We start from the raw sequence: 14,896 nt of genomic DNA on the forward strand, positions 1-14,896 counted from the left end.
AGAAAAGCACACGAATATATAGAAATCATACTAATGTAATCCTCTCTCCATTTCACACACGCCAGAATTACGACGTCAGATAAGATAAATCACTACTACATTCACATTAGATCATCAGCTTTACCATCTAACTACAGACCACATCTATCCAATCACACCGCAGGCATGAGGGCACTGCTTAGTGTGTGTGTGTGTGTATGTGTGAGTGACAGGGATTAAGCATGCTCTATTTCACAGTGCAGGAGAGGAGTCAGGTGAACACAGTTTTACAGCACCACCTTAGCTACTCTGTGTTAGCACGAGAATGTAAATGAAAGTGTGTGTGCATGTATGCGCGCATCCGTACATGTACGTACAGTATTCAGACCCGTTCGCTTTTTCCACATTTTTACGTTACAGTCTTATTCTAAAATGGAGGAAAATGTTGTTGTTTTTTTAAACATTTGCGAATATATTACAAATAAAAACTGAAAAATCACATTTACGTAAGTATTCAGTGCTTTGTTCACGCACCGTTGGCAGTGAATACAGCCTTGAGTCTTCTTGGGTATGAAGCTACAGGCTTGGCACACCTGTATTTGGGGAGATTCTCCCATTCTTCTCTGCAGATCCACTCAAGCTCTGTCACATTGCATTGGCAGCGTCCCTGCACAGCGGTTTTCAGGTCTCTCCAGAGATGTTAGATCAGGTTCAAGTCCGGGCTCTGGCTGGGCCACACAAGGACATTCAGAGACTTGTCACGAAGCCACTCCTGCGTTGTCTTGGCTGTGTGCTTAGGGTCATTGCCCTGTTGGAAGGTGAACCTTTGCCCCAGTCTGAGGTCCTGAGAGATCTGGAGCAGGTTTTCATCAAGAATCTCTCTGTACTTTGCTCGTTCATTTTCCCCTCGATCCTGACTAGTCTCCCAGCACCTGCTGCTAAAAAAACATCCCTACAGCATGATGCTACCACTACCATTCTTCTCCATACCTGACACTTGGAAATCAGGCCAAAGTGTTCAATCTTGGTTTCATTAGACCATAGAATCGTGTTTCTCATGGTTTAAGAGTCCTTTAGGTGCCTTTTGGCGAACTCCAAGCGGCTGTCATGTGCCTTTTAGTGAGGAGTTGCTTCCGTCTGACCACTCTACCATAAAGGCCTGATTGGTAGAGTGCTGCAGAGATGGTTGTCCTTCTGGAAGGTTCTCCCATCTCCACAGAGGAACTCTTGAGCTCTGTCAGAATGACCATCAGGTCCTTGGTCACCTACCTGAACAAGGCTCTTCTCCCCCGATTGCTCAGTTTGGCCGAGCGGCCAGCTCTAGGAAGAGTCTTGGTGGTCTAAACTTCTTCCATTTAAGAGCGATGGAGGACAGTGTGTTCTTAGGGACCTTCAATGCTGCAGAAACTATTTGGTACCCTTCCCTAGATCAGTGCCTCGACACAATCCTGTCTCGGAGCTCTATGGACTCCAATCAAGTTGTAGAAACATCAAGGATTATCAATGGAAACAGGATGCACCTGAGCTCAATTTCGAAGTCGCATAACAACATGTCTGAATATTTATGTAAATTAGGTATGTTTTTTACTTTAAATAAATTGTGGAAAAGGTCAAGGGGTCTGAATACTCTCTGAATGCACTGCGTGTGTGCCTGTATGTGTGAGCGGCTGTATGTGTGAGCGGCTGTGTGCATGCGATGAGCACTATATTATTTGTATAGTAATAAAAAGCACCAACAAGAACTTAAATCATTGTGAATCCAGCACAATCCCAGGCTGGATGTGCTCAGTCTAACAGTTCTGTCCCGTCAAGCCCTCTGACAGCCTAAGGATATTCTCTGGGTCCCACAGTGCCAGTGGAACGAAAAGCATCCTCACAATTCAGTGTCTATGTGAGAACGTACACTAACGTTCAAAAGTTTGGGGTCACTTCGAAAGAAAAGCACATTTTTGTCCAGTAAAATATCATAAAATTGATCAGAAATGCAATGTAGACATTGTTAATGTTGTAAATGACTATTGTAGCTGGAAACAGCTGATTTTCTAGAATATCTAGGCGTACAGAGGCCCATTATCAGCAACCATCACTACTGTGTTCCAATGGCACTTTGTGTTAGCTAATCCAAGTTTATCATTATAAAACCCTTTTGCAATTATGTTAGCACAGCTTAAAACTGTTATTCTGAATAAAGAAGCAACACAACTGGCCTTCTTTAGACACTGGACAGAGGAACTCTGCCTAGAAGGCCAGCGTCCCAGCGTCCCCTCTTCACTGTTGACGTTGAGTCTGGTGTTTTGAGGGGTACTATTTAATGAAGCTGCCTGTTGAAGACTTGTGAGGTATCTGTTTCTCAAACTAGACAGTCTAATGTACTTGTCCTCTTGATCAGTTGTGCACCGGGGCCTCCCACTCCTCTTTCTATTCTGGTTAGAGCCAGTTTGTTCTGTGAAGGGAGTAGTACACAGCGTTGTACAAGATCATCAGTTTCTTAGCAATTTCTCGCATGGAATAGCCTTCATTTCTCAGAACAAGAATAGACTGCCGAGTTTCAGAAGAAAGGTATTCGTTTCTAGCCATTTTGACCCTGTAATCGAACCCACAAATGCGGATGCTCCAGATACTCAACTAGTCTAAAGAAGGACAGTTTTATTGCTTCTTTAATCAGGACAACAGTTTTCAGCTGTGCTAACATAATTGCAAAAGGGTTTTCTAATGATCAATTAGCCTTTTAAAATTATAAACTTGGATTAGCTAACACAACATGCCATTGGAACACAGAAGTGATGGTTGCTAATAATGGGCCTCTGTACGCCAATGTAGATATTCCTTTTTTTTTCTTATCTGCCATTACCAGCTACAATAGTAATTTACAACATTGTCCACACTGTATTTCTGATCAATTTGATGTTATTTAAAATGGACAAAAAATTTGCTTTTCTTTTCTTTTTAACCTCTTAAGTCGACCCTCTACTTTTTTGAACATTCTGTTAAAAATCGCGCAACATTTCAGCGCCCTGCTACTCATGCCAGGAATATAGTATATGCATTTGCTTAGTCTGTGTGGATAGAAAACACTCAGACGTTTAAAAAACTGGTTAAATCACTGCTGTGGCTTTACCAGAACGGCATTTACATCGAAAAGCACAGGAAAAACTGATCACTGAAAATGGGAAAATATATCCATGCGCCACTTGAACCCATTGATAAAGGTGAACCACAATTAATTGACTGAGGTTGCAGTACCTACAGCTTCCACACGGTGTCTAGAGTCTTGTCATTTCCCTTCGAGTTTTTTCTTGGTCAAACACATGCAGGACACCGTATCTCCTCCGGTCTAGGACCGGATATTTTCGTTGAGTTTCTAGCCGGACATTTTTCCAGACGGACAGCTAATGATCTTTACATCGCCTCCTGATGAATTTTATCGCTTATTAACGTTTACTAATACCTAAAGTTGCATTACAAACGTATTTCAAGTGTTTTGTGAAAGTTTATCGTCGACTTTTTGAATTTTAAAAAATGACGTTACGTTTGAAACGATGTTTTTTTTTCGTTTATCACACAGTCTACATATAACGATATCTAGGCTTTATATGGACCGATTTAATCGAAATAAAGACCCAAATAGTGTTTATGGGACATCTAGGAGTGCCAACAAAGAAGATGGTGAAAGGTAATGAATGTTTTCTATTTTATTGTGCGGTTTGTGTAATGCCGAAATGCTAATTATTTTGTTTACGTCCCCTGTGGGTCTTTTGGGGTGTTGCATGCTATCAGATAATAGCTTCTCATGCTTTCGCCGAAAAGCATTTTAAAAATCTGACTTGTTGCCTGGATTCACAACGAGTGTAGCTTTAATTCGATACCCTGCATGTGTATTTTAATGAACTTTTGAGTTTTAACTAATACTATTAGCATTTAGCGTGGCGCATTTGCATTTCCAGAGCTCTAGTTGGGACGCAAGCGTCCCGAGTAGAAGCAACAGGTTAAAGGACATTTCTAAGTGACCCAAATGTTTGAACGGTAGAGTTCAACCACTGCAGATGGGAAACTGAACATTCAAATAGATTAAGGAAGCGTTGCCTAGTTAACATGAAACAGCGATGATCACTAAGAGGAAAAAAGAATGAATGTTCTCCAATAGTCAACATTGTCCAACTGTTAAAGGAGAACACTAAACTTAAAGTTAACTTGGGATGGGCATTTTAAATGATTTCACTATAAGAACATCATGAATAATTTTATGATATCCAGATCGTATAAATATTAGGGATGCACGATATATCGGTGAACATATCGGAAATTGGCCGATATTAGCTAAAAATTCCAACATCGGCCCGATATCTAGTTTAACGCCAATGTGCAAAACCAATGTCAAAGCTGACGTCCATACCTATATATCGTAAGTACATGACGTAATGACGTCATGTAAAATGTTGCGCTACACGTGCAACACAGCATTCCTAAACTAGCCCACAATGTCTGCTGTGAGGATCGAGCAGTCAACAAGTTGAGCAGTCATTTGAAAGAGTAAGAACATTTCAGCGAGACAACTCAAAGTTGAAATCCATTAATGGCAAGATAATGGAATTCATTGCCCTTGACAATCAACCGTTCTCTGTCGTGGGTGAAGTTGGCATTCGCCGACTGGTCAAGCACCGGTACACACTACCAAGTGAGCTATTTTTCAGATGTTGCCCTCCCGGAGTTACACAGTAATAGCGTCACTGCTGACATTTGCACCAGCAATGTCAACCCCATGAGCATGCTGAGTCTGACAGCACAGTGGGTCCATGGGGATTTCCTACTGAGGAAAGCCGTATTGCTCAATAATATGCTGCTTCTCATACCGCTGCTGCCATTTCAATGGCATTTGAGAACATGTCTGAAACTTGGAAACATGAACACACTAGCTAGCTCCATTCAAACAACGGACTGGAGAAATAAGCTCATCAATTGTGCCTGCAGCAGACGTGATACCCTCTGTCATGGCATTGAAACGCCTGCTCAACAAAAATGCAGACACAATTACATTGACCCCTCCATTTGTTTTTACACTGCTGCTACTCTCTGTTTATTATCTATGCATAGTCACTTCACCTCTACCTACATGTTCACATTACCTCTAAAGCTGTACCCCCGCACATTGACTCGGTACCAGTACTCGCTGTATATAGCCTCGTTATTGTGTTACTATTTATAATGTTTTACTCTAGTTTCTTTAGTAAATATGTTCTTAACCAACAGTGCAGTTCAAGAAAAGTTAAGGGCTTATAACATTTCACGGTAAGGTCTACACTACACATGTTGTATTCCGCGCATGTGACGTATAAAGTTCGATTTGATTTGAAACAGGGTTTACGTGAAATGTTACATACATAGCTGGACAAGATGGAAACGGACACAGTGACAGTGCGCACCGAGGAAGAGAAGCCAGGAACAGACAGCTGAAACTTCACTGCTTGACATGCATGATGAAATCCTGGTTGAGAATGAAACAACTGAACAAATGAACAACGAAACAGCAAAGCAAGTAAGGGATAAAAATAGGTTTTGCTGGTAATGGGGACATGGGTAAATGCCAACAAAATAACTTTTTGGTCAGCGTGTGTGTAACCTTTATTTAACTAGGGAAGTCAGTTAAGAACAAATACTTATTTACAATGACGGCCTACCCAGGGCAAACCCAGACGACGCTGGGCCAATTGTGTGCCGCACTATAGGACTCCCAATCACGGCTGGATGTGATACAGCCTGGATTCGAACCAGGGACTGTAGTGACGCCTCTTGCACTGAGATGCAGTGCCTTAGACCGCTGCGTCCATGTGTAACTATTTAACTGTACTAGAACGCTTAAAAGGCTGCTCAAATTTTAAATATTGGTTATCGGTATCGTTTTTTGGGGGGGAGGCAAGGAAAATATTGGGTAATATTGGTGCATCACTAATAATATATATATTCCTTTGCACTTCAATTGGGACTTACTTGCAAGACTCAGGAGAGGCACTCTGCTTGTTGTTTCAGTACAGATGGGTGGGGGAGGGGCACAATAGAAGCAGGTGTGTCTCACAAGGAGAGAGAGAGAAAGTAGCCAAACCAACTCGCTCATGTTATCTAGACAAACTTGTTGCTGCAATAGATTAACATCTCATCTGGTAGTGTCTATCTTGACTGCATCAAATCCATGCATAGAATCCAGGCTAGCTACACTATCTAGCTAAATGAGTTAGCCAGCTAGCGAGACTAATGGAGTCTATTTTGTCTGCTCTCACCGCATTCTTGTCTACAACAACTTCATTCATATTAAACAGCCTATCTGTTGGTTGATCCTTGTAGCCTACCCCTTCTCATTTAGCCAACGTATTATCGTAATTCCATTTGGCATTGATTGGAAATCTCCCACTTCACTTGCCACACATGGAGCCTCTGACGGTAGTGTTGCTTTGCTTGACTCACAATAACTAGATACGTACATGAATAGCCTACCGATACGTATTTTTTAAATGGGGTGAGCTACATTCAAACAGTTTAATAATAATGTCTAATATCATGGTTTAGCCATGTTTGTAGAAATGTCACATAGACCATTTTATTTTAGACAAACCTGTTTTAGTAAAGAACAGACAGAACAGACAGAACAGACAGAACAGAGACACACACACACACACACACAGCAATAAATGACAAAACATCCAGTCCCACAAAAGAGACACTAGGGATCACACATTTCCTTTCTCATTTCGTCTTCTACACTTTATTCTTTAATGAGGGCAATTCACAGATGAAGCTCCGCCACAAAGGACCGTATAACTCACGAGAAGAGTAGCCACACAATTACACCACATAAAAGATTCCATTACCGCTGGAAAGATAAATATCTTCAGATATAGACCACTGTATTTCATAAATGCAAATGGATTACTCCGAGACTCGGGCGTTTAACACAGGATATTAAACTCCTCTCCACAGAGAGGCTGAAGAAATTCTACACAACTATCCCCTATGAATGCTATCCACGACAGGCTCATCTCTTAATGCAGTGTCTACGGGTGTTTTAGCTAAATGTGTGGGCATTTGGGGCAGCAGGTAGCCTAGTGGTTAGAGCGTTGGACTTGTAACCGAAAGGTTGCAAGATCAATTCCCCAAATCTGTCGTTCTGCCCCTGAACAAAGCAGTTCCTAGGCTATCATTGAAGATAAGAATTTGTTCTTAACTGACTTGCTTAGTTAAATAAAGGTAAAATATAAATATAATTTATAGTATATCAGACCTCCTACTGTCACACTAGACTCTTGTCACAGCCTCTGGAGTAGAGGTCGACCGATTATGATTTTTCAACGCCGATACCGATTATTGGAGGGCCAAAAAAGCCGATACCGATTAATCTGCCGATTTTGTTTTAGTTATTTATTTGTAATAATGACAATTACAACAATACTGAATGAACACTTATTTTAACTTAATATAATACATCAATAAAATCAATTTAGCCTCAAGTAAATAATGAAACATGTTCAATTTGTTTTAAATAATGCAAAAACAAAATGTTGGAGAAGAAGTGCAATATGTGCTATGTAAGAAAGCTAACGTTTCAGTTCCTTGCTCAGAACATGAGACAATATGAAAGCTGGTGGTTCCTTTTAACATGAGTCTTCAATATTCCCAGGTAAGAAGTTTTAGGTTGTAGTTATTATAGGAATTATAGGACTATTTCCCTCTATAGCATTTGTATTTCATTAACCTTTGACTATTGGATGTTCTTATAGGCACTTTAGTATTACCAGTGTAACAGTATAGCTTCCGTCCCCCTCCTCGCTCCTCCCTGGGCTCGAACCAGCAACACAACGACAACAGCCACCATCGAAGCAGCGTTACCCATGCAGAGCAAGGGGAACAACTACTAGTGAGGTTTGAAACGCTATTAGCGCGCACTAACTAGCTAGCCATTTTACATCGGTTACACCAGCCTCATCTCAGGAGTTGATAGGCTTGAAGTCAGAAACAGCGCAATGCTTGACGCACAAGGATGAGCTGCTGGCAAAACGCCCGAAAGTGCTGTTTGAATTCATGTTTACGCGCCTGCTTCTGCCTACCACCGCTCAGTCAGATACTTAGATACTTGTATGCTCAGTCAGATTATATGCAACGCGGGACACGTTAGATAATATCTAGTAATATCATCAACCATGTGCAGTTAACTTGTGATTATGATTGATTGTTTTTGATAAGATAAGTTTAATGCTAGCTAGCAACTTACCTTGGCTTACTGCATTCGCGTAACAGGCAGTCTCCTTGTGGAGTGCAACGAGAGAGAGGCAGGTCGTTATTGCGTTGGACTAGTTAACTGTAAAGTTGCAAAATTGGATCCCCCGAGCTGACAAGGTGAAAATCTGTCGTTCTGCCCCTGAACAAGGCAGTTAACCCACCGTTCCTAGGCTGTCATTGAAAATAAGAATGTGTTCTTAACTGACTTGCTTAGTTAAATAAAGGTGTAAAACATTGTAAAAAAATTGTTTTGAAAACTTGAAATCGGCCCTAATTAAATCGGCAATTCCGATTAATCGGTCGACCTCTACTCTGGAGTGCCATGAGTCTGACAAGAGAGTACAAGCATTTGTGTAGCATTGAAATACAATGAACGTGACCCTGCTTGCACACCCCAAAGCTGCACAACAGGATTCCCTCACAGGCCTGGGAAGGAAGGGAGGAGGTAGAGGAAGGGAGGAGGAGGGACTTTGGGAGGAGAGGAGCAGGTCAAATCTTGCCTGTGATCCTTGCCCAGGGAGGAATGTAGAAGGATGAGTTAGTGAGGTATAACCAATGTGGCTTACAGAACAGCTGTATGTCACAGTTACACACCAATTTTGTCCCCAGGCGATAATGGGGCGGAAGTGTCTGGTATCGAGATTACACACACATCCAATTGCAAATCAACCGCACACACTCGTGTAGATTTGCAAGGATCCGACAGGCAAAAAGAGTATTACAATAAACCACCTGTATCCCTCCCTTCCCTCTCCTCTCGTTCTCCCTCTCCTCTCTCGCTCTCATTTATCGCCCCATTTATCAGCATTCTAATACTGACTCATTCTCCCTCAGAGTGATGGCCCTGCCTCCCTCCGTATCCACAATGATTATTCAGTCTCCCCAATGACCGTGCTCATTAGGGAGAGTGAGGAGGATGCCACTCAGAATCACATCAATCCTCCTCGCTGGACGCTCACACACACGCCAACAGGCGGCAAACACACCATCAGTCACACACCATCAGCTTACCTCAGTTCTGTGTGAGATGTGTTACAGCTCACACTTCTGGTCTCCAGGCAGTGCTGTAGTATATAACTCTCTTAATTCAATTACTGAGTCTCTTTCCCTACAGCCATCTAGCTTTAGCTGCATTGCCATGTGTGCCTGCCTGCTATTGTCGAATTTCGTCTGTAAAGGATAAATCTGGGAGAAACCAAGGAAGGGAGACATTGAGGTAAACAAATGTAAAATAAAAAAAGGAGGTAGCGGGAGAATAAAGGGGAGAAAGAGAGGGAGTCTCTGCTCGCCCCATCCCTCTATTGAGAGATTTAAAAGGAGAGAAGCGCGACAGAATGCTGAGTTGAATTCCTCCTGGACTTCACAGCTCCTCATTGAGGGGGAGAGAAAAAAGCTCCCAGGCCTTTTCAGCACAACACAAAGAGAAAGGGATAGTAAAAGAGGATTAAAGAAAATAAAAGTTTTTTTTTTTAAAGACAAAAAGACTGGCACAGTTCTCTGTTTGGCATTCAGGTCAAAAACACAGTAAGAGAAAAAACCAATGGAACAAACTGTTCTCCTCCTTCCCTTCTTTTCCCAGTACTCTCATTTGTTTGATGCTGTTTGCTTTGAGTTGTTTCTCAGAGTAGGAAGCTGGTTAATATCCATTTGGACCATCCTGAATAAATACACTGCAGCATACAGAAACAGCTCCTGGTACTCCCATAGAGCAACCGGTTCACTGTGATCTGAAAAGGCCTAATACAAGCACCCACAACAGACTGCTTTGGCTGGTTGTGAATGGCTGCTGAAAACAGGTCAAAGCCCTCGTCATCGGGGCCAAATGAATTGGAACACTGTCAATGTTAATGATCTGTTTTATAGTGAGCCCAGTGCCACTGTCATGCCAGAGCTTTCTTTCCACACCTGCCCTGGTATGCAATGCAGTTGGCTAGGCCCATCTCTCTGACAGGGTTCAGGTTGAGCGGTAGAAAATTACTATCATGTTTGAAGTCATCAAAGAGGACAGAGTGAAAAATGTCAGACCGAATGTTCTGATGGTTCAGGGAGGTCCGAAAGGCAGACGACATCATGCCGTCCTTTCAACTGCTTACTCAAAATAAACCCTCAGGAGATAAGCTACTGACAGAACGCTCTGACCACAGAACGAGAACCACTCCTGCAGTCACTTAGCCAGCCACTTCATGGTGATATCATAGGGACTGAAGAAGCTCTTGCAAGTCCTGATCAAAGCAACTCTGATTAAACCATATCACTGACAAAACCCTGTTTGGCAAAGTGGATTGGATGGAGTGTAAGTGTTAGACTGAAATAGTCAGATTCCCTTCTCTTCCTCATCATTTCTACAAAAGTTACACATCAAAGCTACAAAGTTTCTAAATCAGGATATAGTCACTTTCGGTGAATGCTTTCCCACTCAGTTAGTGCTTCAGAAAGCAGCGATGTGATTATTTTCTGACAGTATCACTCCCCACTCCATCTTTCTCCTCTGCACAGAGAAAATAGTAGCATGGGTTCTTCTGTCCACCCACATTTTTGTAAGCAGCCTTGGACAGCGTTTGGACAGCGCTTTCACACTTATGCCCATCTTCATTAAACAGCTGACTACAGAAATGAGGGATTGCTCCCTTTATGGCTGTCCTCCCCCCTACTTCTTTCCTTCATTCACTCTCCTTTCTCACATCACTCGTTTTCTGTCATTTCTTTCCCTCCCCCTGAGTGGGAGAGACATTGTTTAGTGAGTTTCCATGGTTCCACTTGGTCCTATATCAGACTGGTCAGGCTGCGACTGGTCCCCTCCCCTGAAATCCTCCTTTCTCTCCTCTGCTACTCTTCTATTCTCGCTCTCTGTTCATTCTTTCCATACTTATTCTTCTCCATTTAATGGCTCCTACATCTCCTGAGTTTTCCTTCCTCTCATTACCTCCCACGCTACCATCTCTTACTCCCCTCCCCTCCACCCACACACACCCCCCTTTTCCACCTCTCCTGATCATCCATCATGAATATGTCTATCATAAAGATAATTTGACCCTTGAATTCCGTTACTCTAAACATACATTTATAAACATTACCTCCCTGCATCCTTGTGTCCCACCATCTACATAGGACAGGACTTCCCAAACTCAGGGTTTTGCCCTAGCACTACACAGCTGATTCAAATGATCAACTAATCATCCAGCTTTGATAATTTGAATCAGCTGTGTAACGTTAGGTCAAAAACCAAAACATGCACCCCTTGGGGTCCCAAGGACAGAGCTCGGGAAACGATGACATAGGAGATCAAACAAAAATGACTTACGTTTGGGGTCCTGGGACAAAAATATTTGTAATAAAGCTATGCCTGTACACTCAGAAAGTATTCAGATAGGAGTTGGATTGAATTCGGAATTAAAAAATGTGGTCAACCAATAAAGGTATAGGTGCTGGAGAAAGTTGATTTATTTACATTACTAGTCTCAACCCCTCCCTTTCCTTTTCATGACTCACTACCTCAGGGTTCTATTGTATGACCGTTGTTTAGTTCCTGTTAATCTCCCCTTCTTTGTTCATTTCTTACCGCTTCAATGGAAGTGCACCCGACAACAGTGTTAATCATGTTCTCTCTATTTTTACTCCCGGAGAGGTGAGTCTGGCCGCTTGCGCCATGTCCCTGGGCACAGCATCACAAAGCACACAATACAAAGCAAATGACAGGCAATGGACTGAAAATAACAGCTTTGATGTACAGATCTGTTTGTTAAGTCCTGTCTGGAGGAGTAACGCTGTGGTTTGTGAGTTCGGGTAAATGCCTGTGCGTGTGCGTGTGTGCCACAGTGCCAATGTAATCAGCCATAGGGTCAACCAAAGGGGAAAATACAACAGAAATGCCTGTGGGCTAAAGCCACTGCACTGTATTGAACATCATCATTGATTATAGTACTACACGCTCTCTCTCCCCAGCACACTCCAACACAATCCTCATCACTTTACTTATGCAAACTCCTTTGTGTTGGTGTGAGTGACCGTACAGGAAGGGGTTCTGTGGCACAACCACCTGGAGCAAATATGACTCCTGGGGCATCTGAATTGTCCAGCTAGGTGCTCATAGAATTAGACACAATGTGAAGCACTTTGAGACTCTCCATTATCACTGGTGTAATAGTCTAGTGATTTTACAGCCCGAACGTCGTTAGGGGTCTGGACGTGTACCGCAATCTCAAAAACATTAACAAAAAAAACGAGGCAAAGATGGTGGCGTTTGTCGTCCAGCCCACCAGTAGAGGAACAACAAATTAGGGTAGTCAGTCTGCAAATAGAGGGGGAGCCCACCGACCCAGCTGACTAATGAGGCTTAGAGACAGATCATGTTTCTCGTCTGAAACACATAATAAGGCCAGCCCCTCCACTGACCTCCTGTGGGTTAGCGGTGTGATTTAACATGAGTTGATTACTTTCCCTTTCGGTGGAACAGCAAGGACAGGAGTGACAGAGTAGCTAGACGTTGGCCCAGCCTAAGAACTGATACAGGGACAGATACGTATCATATTTCTCTGATGACAACAAATAGTTGACTTGTCAAATCAAGTGTGCTAATGTTCGAATAGAACAAAGCCGTGGAATGTGGAGGTCCTCAAGGACTGGGTTGGGATATGTAACACTTATAATGTAACGGCAGTAATGTAGTTAACACTTATAATGTAACGGCAGTAATGTAGGTAACACTTATAATGTAACGGCAGTAATGTAGGTAACACTTATAATGTAACGGCAGTAATGTAGGTAACACTTATAATGTAACGGCAGTAATGTAGGTAACACTTATAATGTAACGGCAGTAATGTAGGTAACACTTATAATGTAACGGCAGTAATGTAGGTAACACTTATAATGTAACGGCAATAATGTAGGTAACACTTATAATGTAACGGCAGTAATGTAGGTAACACTTATAATGTAACGGCAGTAATGTAGGTAACACTTATAATGTAACGGCAGTAATGTAGGTAACACTTATAATGCAACGGCAGTAATGTAGGTAACACTTATAATGTAACGGCAGTAATGTAGGTAACACTTATAATGTAACGGCAGTAATGTAGGTAACACTTATAATGTAACGGCAGTAATGTAGGTAACACTTATAATGTAACGGCAGTAATGTAGGTAACACTTATAATGTAACGGCAGTAATGTAGGTAACACTTATAATGTAACGGCAGTAATGTAGGTAACACTTATAATGTAACGGCAGTAATGTAGGTAACACTTATAATGTAACGGCAGTAATGTAGGTAACACTTATAATGTAACGGCAGTAATGTAGGTAACACTTATAATGTAACGGCAGTAATGTAGGTAACACTTATAATGTAACGGCAGTAATGTAGGTAACACTTATAATGTAACGGCAATAATGTAGGTAACACTTATAATGTAACGGCAGTAATGTAGGTAACACTTATAATGTAACGGCAGTAATGTAGGTAACACTTATAATGTAACGGCAGTAATGTAGGTAACACTTATAATGTAACGGCAGTAATGTAGGTAACACTTATAATGTAACGGCAGTAATGTAGGTAACACTTATAATGTAACGGCAGTAATGTAGGTAACACTTATAATGTAACGGCAGTAATGTAGGTAACACTTATAATGTAACGGCAGTAATGTAGGTAACACTTATAATGTAACGGCAGTAATGTAGGTAACACTTATAATGTAACGGCAGTAATGTAGGTAACACTTATAATGTAACGGCAGTAATGTAGGTAACACTTATAATGTAACGGCAGTAATGTAGGTAACACTTATAATGTAACGGCAGTAATGTAGGTAACACTTATAATGTAACGGCAGTAATGTAGGTAACACTTATAATGTAACGGCAGTGCGATATAGACAGAATGTTGCATTTGAGTTGGGAAGACCCCATCTACCACTGCTAAACACCAGATGCTCATGTCCTTAGTTTGTTTAAGGTACTATGCCATCTCAGTATTACCCCTGGAATTTAGACTGATTGAGTTAAAGACTGAAACAAAATCAGAGAAGCAGAATGATTAAAGCAGAGGAGGAAATCATGCCTTATGTAAAAACCCATCCCCTGAACATCAACAAGATTACTGGTTCTGTTGATCACACACAAAACGCACGCTGCACAACCCTCCACAACCCTCCACGCTGCACAACCCTCCACAACCCCTCCACGCTCCACAACCCCTCCACGCTGCACAACCCTGCACAACCCCTCCACGCTGCACAACCCCTCCACGCTGCACAACACCTCCACGCTGCACAACACCTCCACGCTGCACAACACCTCCACGCTGCACAACACCTCCACGCTGCACAACACCTCCACGCTGCACAACACCTCCACGCTCCACAACCCCTCCACAACACCTCCACGCTCCACAACCCCTCCACGCTGCACAACCCCTCCACGCTGCACAACCCCTCCACGCTGCACAACCCCTCCACGCTGCACAACCCCTCCACGCTGCACAACCCCTCCACGCTGCACAACCCCTCCACGCTGCACAACCCCTCCACGCTCCACAACCCCTCCACCCTGCACAACACCTCCACGCTCCACAACCCCTCCACGCTGCACAACCCCTCCACGCTGCACAACACCTCCACGCTGCACAACACCTCCACGCTCCAC

At 42.6% G+C, this 14,896-nt stretch overlaps 1 pseudogene; it reads right to left on the minus strand.

The window, feature by feature from the left end:
* Nucleotides 1–14,896, minus strand: part of LOC115117477 (cytoplasmic protein NCK2-like) — a 48,320-nt pseudogene that overhangs the window by 16,460 nt on the left and 16,964 nt on the right.

The sequence above is a fragment of the Oncorhynchus nerka genome, linkage group LG1, assembly GCF_034236695.1.
Source record: "Oncorhynchus nerka isolate Pitt River linkage group LG1, Oner_Uvic_2.0, whole genome shotgun sequence".
Taxonomy (NCBI): Eukaryota; Metazoa; Chordata; class Actinopteri; order Salmoniformes; family Salmonidae; genus Oncorhynchus; species Oncorhynchus nerka.